The 13,993-nt window shown below is 44.6% G+C and overlaps 1 long non-coding RNA gene across 1 annotated transcript in view; it reads left to right on the top strand.

The window, feature by feature from the left end:
* LOC134730952 (uncharacterized) overlaps window positions 1-13,993 on the top strand; it is a 35,626-nt gene that overhangs the window by 19,803 nt on the left and 1,830 nt on the right. The window contains exons 4-6 of the long non-coding RNA XR_010112892.1: window positions 3,959-4,310; window positions 11,510-11,634; window positions 12,016-12,101. This is a non-coding gene — a long non-coding RNA (uncharacterized LOC134730952). The remainder of the gene's footprint in view (window positions 1-3,958; window positions 4,311-11,509; window positions 11,635-12,015; window positions 12,102-13,993) is intronic.

Here is a 13,993-nt window from a genome sequence, read left to right as displayed (position 1 = left end):
TAAGCAAGTGTTTTTTTCAGTCGATTTCAAAGGAGGGTTCACCTCCTTTGAATACACTCTGTAAGGCCACAGTGCTAGATGCTTCTTATCGAGGACGCCTCAACTCCGTCCATGTTTGACCTGTGTTTCTGCAGTGGATCGCTCTGCAAGGGGTGCTGTGCTTCACCCTGCTGCCTTGGTTTTCTGCTCATGATTCAGTGGTGGACGTGGCTTCTGCCTCAAGTCGTTTTTTTTTTTTTTAGACGGAGTTTCGCTCTCGTCACCCAGGCTCGAGTGCAATGGCGTGATCTTGGCTCACTGCAACCTCTGCCTCCCGGGTTCAAGCCATTCTCCTGCCTCAGCCTCCCAAGTAGCTGGCATTAGAGGTGCCTGCCACCATGCCCAGCTAATTTTTGTATTTTTACTAGAGACGGGGTTTCACCATGTTGGTCAGGCTGATCTCCAACTCCTGACCTCAGGTGATCCACCCACCTTGGCCTCCCAAAGTGCTAGGATTAGAGGCGTGAGCCCCCAAACCCAGCCAGTCATTTTTTTGACAATAGTAAATTTCAGGTTATGTTGGAAGTGAGAAGGATCTTTTATGGAGCAGAAACATAGTTGTGGGACCTCGATAAGCAGTGTCACTAAACACATGCTGTAACTCACACGGACTTACCATCTGCATGTCAGCTGCAGGAGGGCATCTGCTGCCTGGCCTATTGCAGTGGTGCTTTGGTAATGGTGCTGGAGAAGCTGGTGATGAATCCGAGGAAGATGCTGTGGTCACTGTGGCCCCATGACTGCTCAGGACCCAGTCTCCCTCCTCTGCACAGATCTTATGTAATCCTGCCAAAACTCACACAATGCAGGCATTCATTTCACAACGAAAAACTCGAGAGAAGTTTAGGTGACATTGCTTATATATAGACAAGTTGAAATTTGGACCCAGATATGACAGAAGGCAAAGGTCTTGTTCATTAAATTTACCTCACTCTACCATCTTTTCCTGTGAAGGAGTAACTTTTTTCATTCCTTTTTCCCTGTTACTTCCTCTTCTGACTCTTATTTAGTTTTTAATTTTATAGCTGGATATTTTGATCTTGATTAAGCTTTAATATGAACCATGCTACTGGAGTATTTTAAGCAGAAAGCACTGGCATTTCTTTGGGTATGGGTCAGGTGGGCGGGTATTATGGACTGTATGTTTACGTCCCCCCCAGATTTCATCTGTTGAAATTCTAACCCTCAATGGAGAGGTAGTAAAAGGTGGGGCCTTTGGGAGATGAGTAGGTCAGGAGGGTGCAGCTCTCATGAGTGGGATTAGTGCCCTTATAAGAGGAGCTAGGAGATCATGCCTCCCTCTCTGCCACACAAGGATACAGTGGGAAGATGGCTGTCAGATCTGCCAGCACCCTGATCTAGGACTTTCCAGTCTTCTGAATCTTAAGAAATAACTATTTGTTGTTTAAGCCACTGAAGTTTTCGGGGATAGTGGCCAGAACTAAAACAGTAGGAGGGTATGGACAAGAAGGCCACCGAATCAGTCTCCCTCATGGACAACTGTGCCTAACACGGTCCCCAGCACTTAGTCGATACTTAATAAATGCTGGTTGAATGAACAAAGACATGGATATGAAAGGACCATCATTACGCCAGTCAGTGATTTCAGTCCTTTAAAGGTGTCAGGTTTGCATGTTGGTCCATTGTCAGGTGTGGCAGGTGTGTTGGACGCTGCAATAATCCCTTCAGTAAAGGCCTCCTTGCCGCAGTTTTGGGGGCAGCCGTGCACAGTCTCCTGCTCTCAGCCCCTTCAGAGGTCACTGCAGCTGCAGAGGGCCACCTGACCCCAGTTCTGCCCTCTCAGATGACCCCTGGCTGATGGATGCAGGAGGGTGAGCCCCCAGCTTCTGGCCCTACTCTGGATGGCTCTGCAGCGCCCATCCAAGGGCTGAGCTCCCAGTGGTTAACAAGGCTATTTGGGGTCTGCCTCCCAGTTCGACTTCTGCTGTGCCCACTTCTGCCTCCTTTCGTCTCTTCCTCTCCTTAATAAACACCCTGCACATCAGTAGGCTCAGAGTGGGCTTTCTGGAAACCCAGTCTGGAGCACCAGGTGGCTGAGTATGGGCGGATGTTTTTTGTTTTTTTTTTCTCCCTCCAGGCTTCATACTTGTCATTCCCAATGCTACTATTAGGTGATTGTGTATAAGGAAACGTAATGAATAGGCAACATTTAGAACACTCTTGTTGTTCTATAATATGTCCATATAGAGTAAAGATCTATTATTAAATATGGATAATTTGCATTTATATATAAACGTAAAGCCAAACTTTTATTTGAAACAGATGATAAAGAAATGGCAATGCCTAAGTACCTCTGAGTGCTTTCTCTTTAGTGTAACTGAAATTAATCACAATTATGCATACTTTATTTGTCTTAGAGTGTGATGTTTCCTGCTTATACTTTTCTCAGTATATTTTTCTTTAGAATTTCAAAGATGTTGCAATATACAGATAAGATCTTGATGTGAACATTGCTTTTTGTCCTATGACACTTGATTCTGAGTTTAATCCAGTTTTATGTTCCCAACATAAAAAGATGAAAAATGATATTACGCCCACTCAATATTACTGTGTATGTCTTTTCAGTGGAAATGATCAGTTATGTCTCCTTCCAGAGATTATTCTGTTTATCAACAAACAGTTACAGCTTGTTCTTTCTCTCTTTTCTCTCTGCTTCTTTTTCTCTGCTCAGACTATGACAAAGAGCATCACAGCAACCATATGATGTGCCTGTATTTGGCTACATGTCAGCGTCCCTTCAAAGGTTCCCATGTCTAGAGTGTGGGGATCATGTTTTGATTCTCCTTCCCCAGCAGAGTGCTCAACATGTAACTGGGGATCAGCAACTTTTCCATAAGTGGAAGTGAGAGGTGACAGCGTGCTGGCAGCCCTCACAGCCCTCGCTCGCTCTAGGCGCTTCCTCTGCCTCGGCTCCCACTTTGGCAGCACTTGGGGAGCCCTTCAGCCTGCCGCTGCACTGTGGGAGCCCCTTTCTGGGCTGGCCAAGGCCAGAGCTGGCCCCCTCATCTTGCGGGGAGGTGTGGAGGGAGAGGCGCGGGCGGGAACAGGGGTTGCGCGTGGTGCTTGCGGGCCAGTGCGAGTTCCGGGTGGGCGTGGGCTCCGCGGACCCAGCACTTGGAGCAGCCGGCCAGCCCCACCGGCCCCAGGCAGTGAGGGGCTTAGCACCTGGGCCAGCAGCTGCTGTGCTCAATTCCTCCCCGGGCCTTAGCTGCCTTCCCACGCGGCAGGGCTTGGGACCTGCAGCCTGCCATGCCTGAGCCTCCCCCAGCCTCTGTGGGCTCCTGTGCGGCCGGAGCCTCCCCTGAGAGTGCCGCCCCCTGCTCCAGGGCGCCCAGTCACATCAACCGCCCAAGGGCTGAGGAGTGCGGGCGCATGGGTCAGGACTGGCAGGCAGCTCCACCTGCAGCCTCTGTGTGGGATCCACTGGGTGAAGCCAGCTGGGCTCCTAAGTCTGGTGGGGACTTGGAGAACCTTTATTTCTAGCTAAGGGATTGTAAATACACCAATCGGCACTCGTATCTAGCTCAAGGTTTGTAAACACACCAATCAGCACCCTGTGTCTAGCTCAGGGTTTGTGAATGCACCAATCGACACTCTGTATCTAGCTACTAGGGTGGGGACTTGGAGAACCTTTGTGTCCACACTCTGTATCTAGCTAATCAGGTGGGGACCTGGAGAACCTTTGTGTCTAGCTCAGGGATTGTAAACGCAGCAATCAGTGCCCTGTCAAAACAGACCACTCAGTTCTACCAATCAGCAGGATGTGGGTGGGGCCAGATAAGAGAATAAAAGCAGGCTGCCCCAGCCAGCAGTGGCAACCCGCTCGGGTCCCCTTCCACACTGTGGAAGCTTTGTTCTTTTGCTCTTTGCAATAAATCTTGCTGCTGCTCACTCTTAGGGTCCACACTTCCTTTATGAGCTGTAAAGGTGAAGGTCTGCAGCTTCACTCCTGAAGCCAGCGAGACCACAAGCCCACCGGGAGGAACAAACAACTCCAGATGCGCCGCCTTAAGAGTAGTAATACTCACCACGAAGGTCTGCAGCTTCACTGCTGAGCCAGCGAGACCACGAACCCACCAGAAGAAAGAAACTCCTAACACATCCGAACATCAGAAGGAAGAAACTCCAGACGTGCCATCTTAAGAGCTGTAACACTCACCGTGAAGGTCTGCAGCTTCATTGTTGAAGTCAGTGAGACCAAGAACCCACCAATTCCGGACACAGAAGGACGAGGAATAAAGGGTGTTCCGGTGGGTACATGTTGGCTCCTTTGCTCAGCTGAAGTGACCTCTGAAGCCTGTTCTACCTTTCACAGTGGGAAGAGAGGAAAGGGTCACTAGAGTCATGTGTAAAATGTGGCTCCATCACCTCAAATCAGGGATGAATGCCTGCCTATTTCTGGATATGTCAGGGAAGGCAGACACAGAGAGTTAGAGAAAGGGAAAGAGAATGAGACAGAGAGAGACAGAGATAAGAAGGGGGAGAGGGAGTGAAAAAGAGAGAAGGAGAGGGTAAGGGAGAGGAAGGGAGGGAAAGGGGGAGAGAGAGAAAGAGGGAGGGAGGGAGAGAAACAGAGGAGACAGGGCTGAGATACCAGACAGTGGATTTAGAGTTCCTGGTTCCCACAAGGCTCTTTGTGTGAATCCGAACAAGTTTTTCCCACTGGACAGCTGCATTCCTATGGGTCCATGGCTTTCCCACTGGGCTGCATCATGATATGAATTAGAAAATGTCATCTTTAAGTTGGAGATTCTCCACCTCAGCACTATGGACATTTGGGCCAGATAATTCTGCTTTGGTGGGCTGTCCTGTGTAGAATGTTTATAGTAGCATTCCTGGCCATTACTCACTAGGTGCCGGTAGAATGTATGTCAAATTGTGACAATCAAAAATGTGTTCAGGCATTGCCAAGTGCCTTCTGGAAGGCAAAATTGCTCCCTGTGAGATCTGCTAACTTAAGTGAACATAGCTGCGTGCCGGAGTGCATGGTTTGGAGAAAGGATTGTAGATGGGTTTTTAGTCGTTCCCCAATGACTTTCTGGGCTCCAATTGCTTCCTTGGCCAGGTACACTTGTGCAGTGCACAATCTCCACAACTGTACATAGCAGTCCTGCTGGTTCCTGTGTATTCCTGTGTCATGGCTGAATCTCTTCCACTGGGTTCTCTGGGACACTCTTGAGTCCTTTAAGCAAATGTGCCCTTTATACATTGTCTGTCTTGACTTTAGTTTTATTTGTAGGTGAACAGCCATTGTTCTCTTCTTATCCCTCCATCTCTGTTTATGTTTCATCAGAAATTTCAAAAGATGCTACTCTGTTTATGTTAGCACAAGTAGCTACTGTGTGTGTTTTGAAACTTTTTGCAAGTGTGAAAGTGTTTGGTTTGAAAGGTGTTACCTGTATTCAACACTCATCAAATCTCTTCTTCAAGGGCCTTTTCTTTTTTCTCTGACCTTTTATTTTTGGACCAAACACCTCTAAGACACCATAGAGTGTATCAGTTTCCTTACAAAAATGTGGCATCATTCACCTTATTAACGCTGTTTGATCTTTGAGAAGTGATAAAGGTGTGATGTGAAACATAATTTCTCATAACTTGAAGATACTCCAATTAGCATATATGAGATGGGAAAAAATAAAGAGGGTATTTTCTAATTAATTGAAAATCATGCTTAGATTTAGAATGGTGTTTCCCAAACTATCAGGTCTGTAAGTTCACAAGAAAGAATCACCACCATTTTTAAGTAACAAAAATAAAATAATATTTTGAACAAGTTGTTTTTATTTCTTATTATTATTTTAAACAAGTTATTATTGAAAGGGTGATCATGATTGCAGTTTCTCCCTGCAGTATCTGTTACCAGGCTCACAGGTGCAAAGTCGGAGTGCTAGGTGAGATTCTGCAAGTGTCCAGGCTCTTTTCTTTCTATCGAATGAAAAATCTTTACTCTCAATTATAGGTTGTCAGGAATGACAGCAATTGTTTGGTGGCTCTGTAATACAGTTTTGGATATTTTATTAAATATGGCCCCCGAAATTATAGAGCATTTTCTTACTCAAGAAAACGTTCAGACACTTGAGACACTAAATCGATGAGCGTCTATTGCTCTCAGAGGCACGATGAATGTTTGAGCTTTCAAGGTTGCAGGGAGTGAATCCCTAATTCATGTCTGAGCTACATTTGGGCCTAAAAATATTCTTTTTCCATGTTCGATTATAGTGTTGGAATGTGACTTCTAAAGACGCTCCATAATATGTCATCACATTTGCTCCAGCAAGAAAAGAAAAGCTCTTCCCAGATCAGCCCTCACCTCGGGTCTCCAGCCACAGTGGCCTTTCTGGACCAGCCGTCCTGGCACCTGCTCATCCCTGTGTGTTTGCACTCATCTCCCCTTAGTTCTGTTTGCATGCCTGGCTCTTTTGCATCTTCAGATCTGTCCTCAAATGTCACGTCTCCAGAGAGGCTTTTTCTAAAGTGGTGCCCCTCGGTCACTCTCAGTCCCATCACCCTGTTTAATTGCTCCCCATCATTTATTGCAATCAGTAGTGACTTTGTTGACTTGTTTACTGTGTTTTCCCACTAGAAAATAAGATCCCCAAACTTGGGGCTGCATTGCGTCCACAACTGTGTTTCCAGTGCCTGGAACACAGTAGGTTCTTGATAGACAAGACTGGATTTCTAAATGGTTACTTCTTCCCGGTAGACAGTATCTTTTAAATCCTGTAAATGTATTTAGATTTTGGTTTCTTCTCTGCCTTTTTTAGACGAAAAACTAGTTTTCAATGGAGAACATTATTTTGCACTTTTTCTTCCTGAAAAATAAACCTGGTTTATCAGGGAGATGACTATACTTTCTTTGAAAATGATGTGAGGGCTTTGATGGCTTTATGTTGCTCTTTAGAAAAATCTCACAACTTTCAATCCACTGGGATGCAGGAGCACATGGAACATTGGTCCATTAAAGTCCAATTTTCAAATAATTGCTATTGGATTTTTTTAAATCTTTCTTTCTTTTTCAACTGTGTGGAAGAAATCACACTTTTGGATGAATTGTCTCAACACATGTAATTTCAAAGTCTATGCTTCCATGAAAGTCCTGCTCACAATTGTTATAGGCTGTGTCCCCCCCAAATTTATATGTTGTAGCCCTAATCCCCAGTGTGATTTTATTTGGAGATAGAACCCTTAAGGAGGTAATTCGAGCAAATGGGGTCATGGATGTGGGGCCCTAATCAGATAGGACTCGTGTCCTTATAAGAAAATAAACAGACATCACTATCTCTTTCTCTCTTTCATATAAGCACACAGGAAAGGCCATGTGAGGACACAGAGAAGGCAGCTGTCTACAAGCCAAGGACAGGGACTGATGTGGTTTGGCTGTGTCCCCACCCAAATCTTGTCTTGAATTGTGGTTCCCATGGTCCCCACGTGTGGTGGTGGGACCTGGTGGGAGGTAGTTGAATCATGGGGGCAGTTACGCCAATACTGCTGTTCTCGTGACAGTGAATGGGTCTCATGAGATCTGATGGTTTTATGGAGGGCATTTCCCCTGCACATGCTCTCTTGCCTGCAACCATGTAACATGTGACTACTCCTCCTCCTTTGCCTTACACCATGATTGTGAGGCCTCACTAGCCATGTGGAACTGTGAGTCAATTAAACCTCTTTCCTTTATATATTACCTGGTCTTGGATATGTCTTTATTAGTGGTGTGAGAACAGACTCATACAGGGGCCTCACTGGAAACCCTGACGGTACTTTGATTTTGGACTTGCAGCCTCTAGGACTATGAGAAAGTAAGTTTGTTTTTCCTAAGCCACCCAGTCTGTGGTATCTTGCTATGGCAATCTGCACAGGCCAATATATCAATATATATATAATTTTGAATTTTTCAATTCAGCTTACTATTCTCATCACTAGTTCTGTGCTATATTTCAATTAATACACTTTGAACCATTCATTTTTTTTTTTTAATTTAGGGATAATGCACAATATAGTACTAAACATCAAATGTCAACTTTAATGTAAACTGCAACACTCATTTACAAGAAGAGTTGCAAGTTGTCAACAAAAATTTAGCTGATTCCAACTGAGTACACGTGTTACCTTTAGAAAAGTAATGATTCTGAAGATGACAATGAGATTTCTGTAAAAACTATAATTAATGTAGCATTTCATATATTTGAAATGTGTGCAAAAAATAATTTTGTTGCTATTTCCTCTGAAGCAGAAATGAATTGAAAACCACTTGTTGTGGGTCTACATTGCAAAATACAGAGCCTCCTTTTCTAACTTTATGATTTGAGGATGTTGACTTCTGATGGGTCACGAGTCTGAGGGCATGGTGTATTAATCTGTTCTCATGCTGCTAATAAAGACATACCGAGACTTGGTAATTTATAAAGGAAAGAGGTTTCATTGACTTACAATTCAGCATGGCTGCGGAGGCCTCAGGAAACTTACAGTCATGGAGGAAGGAGAACCAGTCATATCCTTCTTCATGTGGCGGCAGCAAGGAGAAGTGCCAGACAAAAGGGGGAAAAGCTCCTTATAAACCCATCAGAACTCATGAGAACTCATTCACTATCATGAGAACAGCATGGAGATAACTGCCCCCATGATTCGATTACCTCCCACCAGGTCCCTCCCACAACACATTGGGATTATGGAAACTACAGTTCAAGATGAGATTTGGGTGGGGACACAGCCAAACCATATCAGTTGATGAGGGAGCTTGCCTTTAACTGGTACTGAGTCTGCTAAGCTGCATTTACAAGCAGAGAGACAAGTTTTAAGCTTCAGGTCTGAAGACACTGGGGTATATAAGACATGCTGGTGACCTCTGTGCCTTATGGAGCCACGTCTGCCACTTCTTCGCTGTGCAATGTGCCCTGGGAGGTTGACCTCTGTTGACTGCATCAAGAGGTGCCTTTGCCCTCTGGCCTTGATTGGGTTCAGGTGATAGGAAGTACCTGCAGGAGATCAGAGAAGGGTAGGCTCAACAGTGCCCACACCCTCAATGGTGCCCATGTCCTAATCCCTGGAACCTACAAATAATGACCTTATAGGCACACAAGATTTTGCAAAAGTGATCAGGCTAAGGGGCTTGAGATGGGATGATTGTCTTGGTTGGTCCAGATTGACCCAATGTCATCACCAGTGGCCTTATCAGACAGAGGAAGGAGGATCAAAGCCAGAGAAGGAGATGTGATTGAAGCAGAGATTGGGGTGATGCAGCCATGAGTCCAGAGGACCTGGCCACGTCTAGAAGCTGGAAGCAACAAGATGCAGATTCTTCTCTGAGGTCTTCAGGAGGAACCAGCTCCAGTGACATCCTGATTTTAGCCCCATAAGACTCATTTTGGACTTCTGACCTTCAGAACTTTAAGAGAGTTTGAAAAATACATCACAGACCACTGGAACATGTTTTAAGTGGCAAAACTATATCGTTCTCTGTTCTTTTTAGCTTTTCACCTTGGGAAGGAAGTTGGTTCATTTTTTATTTGAAATGGAATTGTTTCTGTTGTTTTCCTAGACCTGGAGAGTGAAGGAAGCCATCCTTGAGGAGTCAAGACAAACTTTGGATGTAATTCCTGTTGATTTCAAGTAGCTTCTCTCTATATAAGACAGTAATATAATGGAAACATTTGTCCTTCTGCCACTAACACAGACATTTGTGTTGTTTTAAGCCGTTAACTATTTTGGTAAATTCTTACAGGAGCAATAGGGAGGTAATTAGAGGGGGAGCAACAATGAGATGAGGGAGCTTGTGTTCCCTCCTCCCACGCTCCCTGGGGGTGGCGTCTGATATGGTTCCGGTCTGTGTCCTTGCCCAAACCTCATGCGGAACTGTAACCTTCAGTGTTGGAGGTGGAGCCTGGTGGGAGGTGATTGGATCACGGGGGTGTATTTCTACTGAATGGTGCTGTCCTTGAGATAGTGAGTTCTTGCGAGATCTGGTCGTTTGAAATTATGGGGCACCTCCCTCCTGTCTCTCTTGTTCTGCCTTTGTCATGTGAGTTGCCTGTTCCCTCTTCACCTTCTGTCATGATTGTAAGTTTCCTGAGTCCTCCCCAGAAGCCAAGCAGATGTCAGCACTATGCTTCTTGTACAGCCTGCAAAACTGTGAGCAAATTAAACGTCTTTTTTAAAATAAATGACCTGGTCTCAGATATTTTTTATAGCAATGTGAGAATGCCCTACTACAGCATCAGTGAGCTGCACACGTCTCTGTACTTTCCTCTCACTTCCCTTGAGGCCCAGGGATAGGAAAGAAAAACTATCCAGGTGCCCCACCCTTGCAAATAGAATTTCTTCTACACTTCTCTCATTTTATAGGAGTTTGAATTTGCCATTTTTTCCTGCTGAGCTGCTATGAGGTGTAGCAGCAAGGAAGCGATGACAGGACTATGCGGGAGATGAGCTTGCATGGTAGCCTCCTGTCTCTGGCCAGAGTCTGCCTTTTTAATTGAATCCCTTCTGGGCCCTAATGAGAACGAAATACATCCGCCCAACTGATGACCTCAGTCCTGAAGCCCCAGTGCTGCGGTTGCTATTTCAAAGGATCAAATTTGATTCATGCGGAGAACATTTCTCATGGGTTTCCAAGGGTTAACAATGGGAAAGATAGAGTGAAGGAGATGGGATTAAACCACTGCCATGAGAAATTAAAGATGTGTTATAAAATGTATCAGAAAACTTAAGAAAATTAACTCTTCTCGTGTTTTTAAAAACAATGCTTAAAGAACTCTTACGAGTATCCTATTAATTTTTTTTGTTTAAAAACAATTCCCTTTTTTTTTTTTTTTTTTTTGGGACAGAGTCTCACTCTGTCATCCAGGCTGGAGGGCAGTGGCGCAATTTCAGCTCACTGCACCATCTACCTCCCAGGCTCAAGCAATTCTCATGCTTTAGCCTCCTGAGTAGCTGGGATTACAGGCACAAGGCACCACGCCTGGCTAATTTTTGTATTTCTACTGGAGATGGGGTTTCAATGTGTCGGCCAGGCTTGTCTCGAACTAATGACCTCAAATGATACACCCGCCTTGGCCTCTCAAAGTGCTGGGATTACAGGCATGAGCCACTGTGCGTGGCCCAAAAACAATTCTTAAAGAACTCTTATTTTGAGAATCCTCTTAATTTTTTGAACTTTTGGAAATAGGACAAAAAAACTCTTTGGAGAAGGGGAATAGGTCTCTGTGGAAGGAGAAGAAAGTTTGAACAAACCATCCAATGGGAAGCAACGAGGCGACAATTTCTCTTTTCTTATCCCACTGCTATTTTGTGGCTATGTACTGTCCTGGTAGTGTTAATAATGTAATCCTCTGCTGTGATTTAATGGCAATGTAAGGTTTCACGCTTAATTTTCTGGTAATGTTTGAAAAATACATCACTGACCGTCAGAATGTGTTTTAAGTGACAAAACTATCTCATTCTCTTTTCTTTTTAGCTTTTCACCTTGGGAAGGGGGTCTATTTACTTTTTATTTGAAAAGGAATTGTTTTTGTTGTTTTCCTAAAGCTGGAGAGTGAAGGAAGCCATCCTTGAGGAGTCAAGATAAACTTCGGATGTAAGGTCTGTTGATTTAAAGTAGCTTCTCTCTCTCTGAGACAGTAATATAAATGAAGCATTTGTCTTTCTGCCACTAATGCAGTTCTGCCGTTTGTAGTGGCCTGGGCTCCCTCTGGGTGGAATGTTTCACCAGGCTTTGTGAGAAGAAGAGAGCGGGATTCTGACCCAGGTGCTGCTGCTGGAGGCTCTGTGACACCTGCACATTGTCACTTAACATGCAAGGGCTGTCCATGGTCACTGTCTCTTTACAGTGCATGATGTAATTGGTATTTCATGACTATAATATAAAAAAATGCTCAAGTGTCTGTGTGGATGATTGAATAGAAGAGAAACCTACTCTTTGCTCATAACACAGGGTTTTGTTTGTCCTATCTTCCCTTCCAGCTGAACGGTCACTGGGTCACAGAATTCCACCGGGAACGGGAAGAGCCTCTGGAATAGTGCCCACAGTCCTGCCTTCTGTGCTTGGGGTGAGTTGGGTGATTGGAGCCAACCTAGGCCTTGGGATGAGGCAGAGTAGGATCCGCAGGCTGGCTCTGCCCTGCCCAGTGGTCAGGGACAGGTGCTCCGGGTGGGGGCTGTGCAGGCTGGGTCCCTTCACTCCATAGGCTCCTGTCACCTTGCTCTCAGCCATTGCTGCAGGCGAGCATTGGGCGGGCGGATTTCTCACAGGGGATAGACAACTTCAAAGGCATGGTTGCTGTCTATCCTGTCACCCCCATGCACTCACAGGATGAGATTTTTTTTAACCATTTGGCAAAATAAAATTTAACTGTCAAAAATAAAGGTCTGATGCTGCCTATGAACGGTTTCATATTTCATCCTTAATGCTTCTGTCTCTTTTTTTTTTTTTTGAGACATGGTCTTGCTCTGTTGCCCAGGCTGGAATGTAGTGGCACAATCATAGCTCACTGCAGTCTCAAACTCGTGGGCTCAAGTTAGCTCTGATGTTAGCCTCCCAAGTAGCTGGGACTACAAGTGGGCACCACCATGAACATTTTTATTTTTATTTTTTTAAGGGATGAAGTCTCACTATGTTACCCAGGCTGGTCTTGAACACCTGGGTGTAAGAGACCCTCCCACTTCAGCCTCCCAAAATGTTGGGATTACAGGCATGAGCCATCATCCCCAGCCCTATATATATAAAAACTTCAGGACTATTATTTATCTCCTAAAATCAGTGTAGAGTAATTTTTAAACCCACTCGCCTGTATTCTGCATATCAGCTTTAGTTGCTTTCTCTTGCTGAGCCTTCTGCATTATCCAGGATTGTTTTATTCTCTCAATAAACACAGCCATTTCCTTGAACAGGGGAGGTAATACCTGCATAAGTGTACGTACAGTATGTAGCAAACCATGTGGGTAATTCCTAAACTATTTTGCTTTGCAATAATGAAGAGTTTGAAAACCCTAGGTGAGTATTGGCCCTCTGGTGCCTCGCTCCCTCAGCTCTCTCTTCTCCATTTTCTTTGCTGCTTCATGCTTTCCTCCATCTTTGCTATGTGTCCCCTTCTTTCCTAATTCTTTTGCCTTGGAATGCTGCTTTTAAAATACGGTTGCTGGCTTCTCCAGCTTTCCGTATTAAATTTATGCTAAGTCCTGTATCTTGGTGGCAGCGCATCAGTCTTTCCTCGGCAAAGTCCTTGCTGACGTATCCTTTTTGTCCTCTACTCCAACGTCTGCTCTGCAAGAGGCGTCTGGCTGCAATGCCTCATGCCAAGCTGCTTTGAAATCATTTCTGAAAACGTACCATTTTGCTGAAAACGTATTTCTCTAGTGGAGTCTCCAGTGACAGATGGTCTGTTTCAATATTTTCCTGCCCATAAAAAATCCCAATAGTCATGGAAAAGAAATGTATACCTTTGTAAGGAGCATTTTGGGTGGGCTTTCTAGGGTTGGTTTCTTTGCTTGTTATTTCCTGCTAGAAGTATGTTAGATGGAGGCTGTGTCCTATTATAGAGCCGTGTTTTGCATAAAGTCTCATCAACTGTCAGCATCATGACTTAAAATGTGATAATGAGATAGAGACATTTAAGTTCCAGATTGCTCAGACAGTGTGGAGTCGATCATGCCTGCATAGCTGTCCAATTCAAGCATGCATGCAGACACGTGTGTGTCTCTTTCAGCGTTCTGAGTTGGATGACAATTTTACTTTGGATGGATTTTATGATTTACATAGAATTATATACATCTTCTTTAAAGTCTTTTGCCCAAGTTGCACTGAGACTCTCAGAAGGGTGATTTTCAATAGGGAATCCTGGTACTTACGGTTGTAACATTTGAGAAGAGCTAACACTTGACACACTTCCGCATTTTCAGCAGCACTGTGAAAACTACAAATTCATTTACACGATTTGTTGAA

Source organism: Pan paniscus, chromosome 7 (assembly GCF_029289425.2).
Source record: "Pan paniscus chromosome 7, NHGRI_mPanPan1-v2.0_pri, whole genome shotgun sequence".
Classification (NCBI taxonomy): Eukaryota; Metazoa; Chordata; class Mammalia; order Primates; family Hominidae; genus Pan; species Pan paniscus.
The sequence above is the reverse complement of the archived record's forward strand: the minus strand, read 5'-3'. Positions and strand labels throughout refer to the sequence as shown.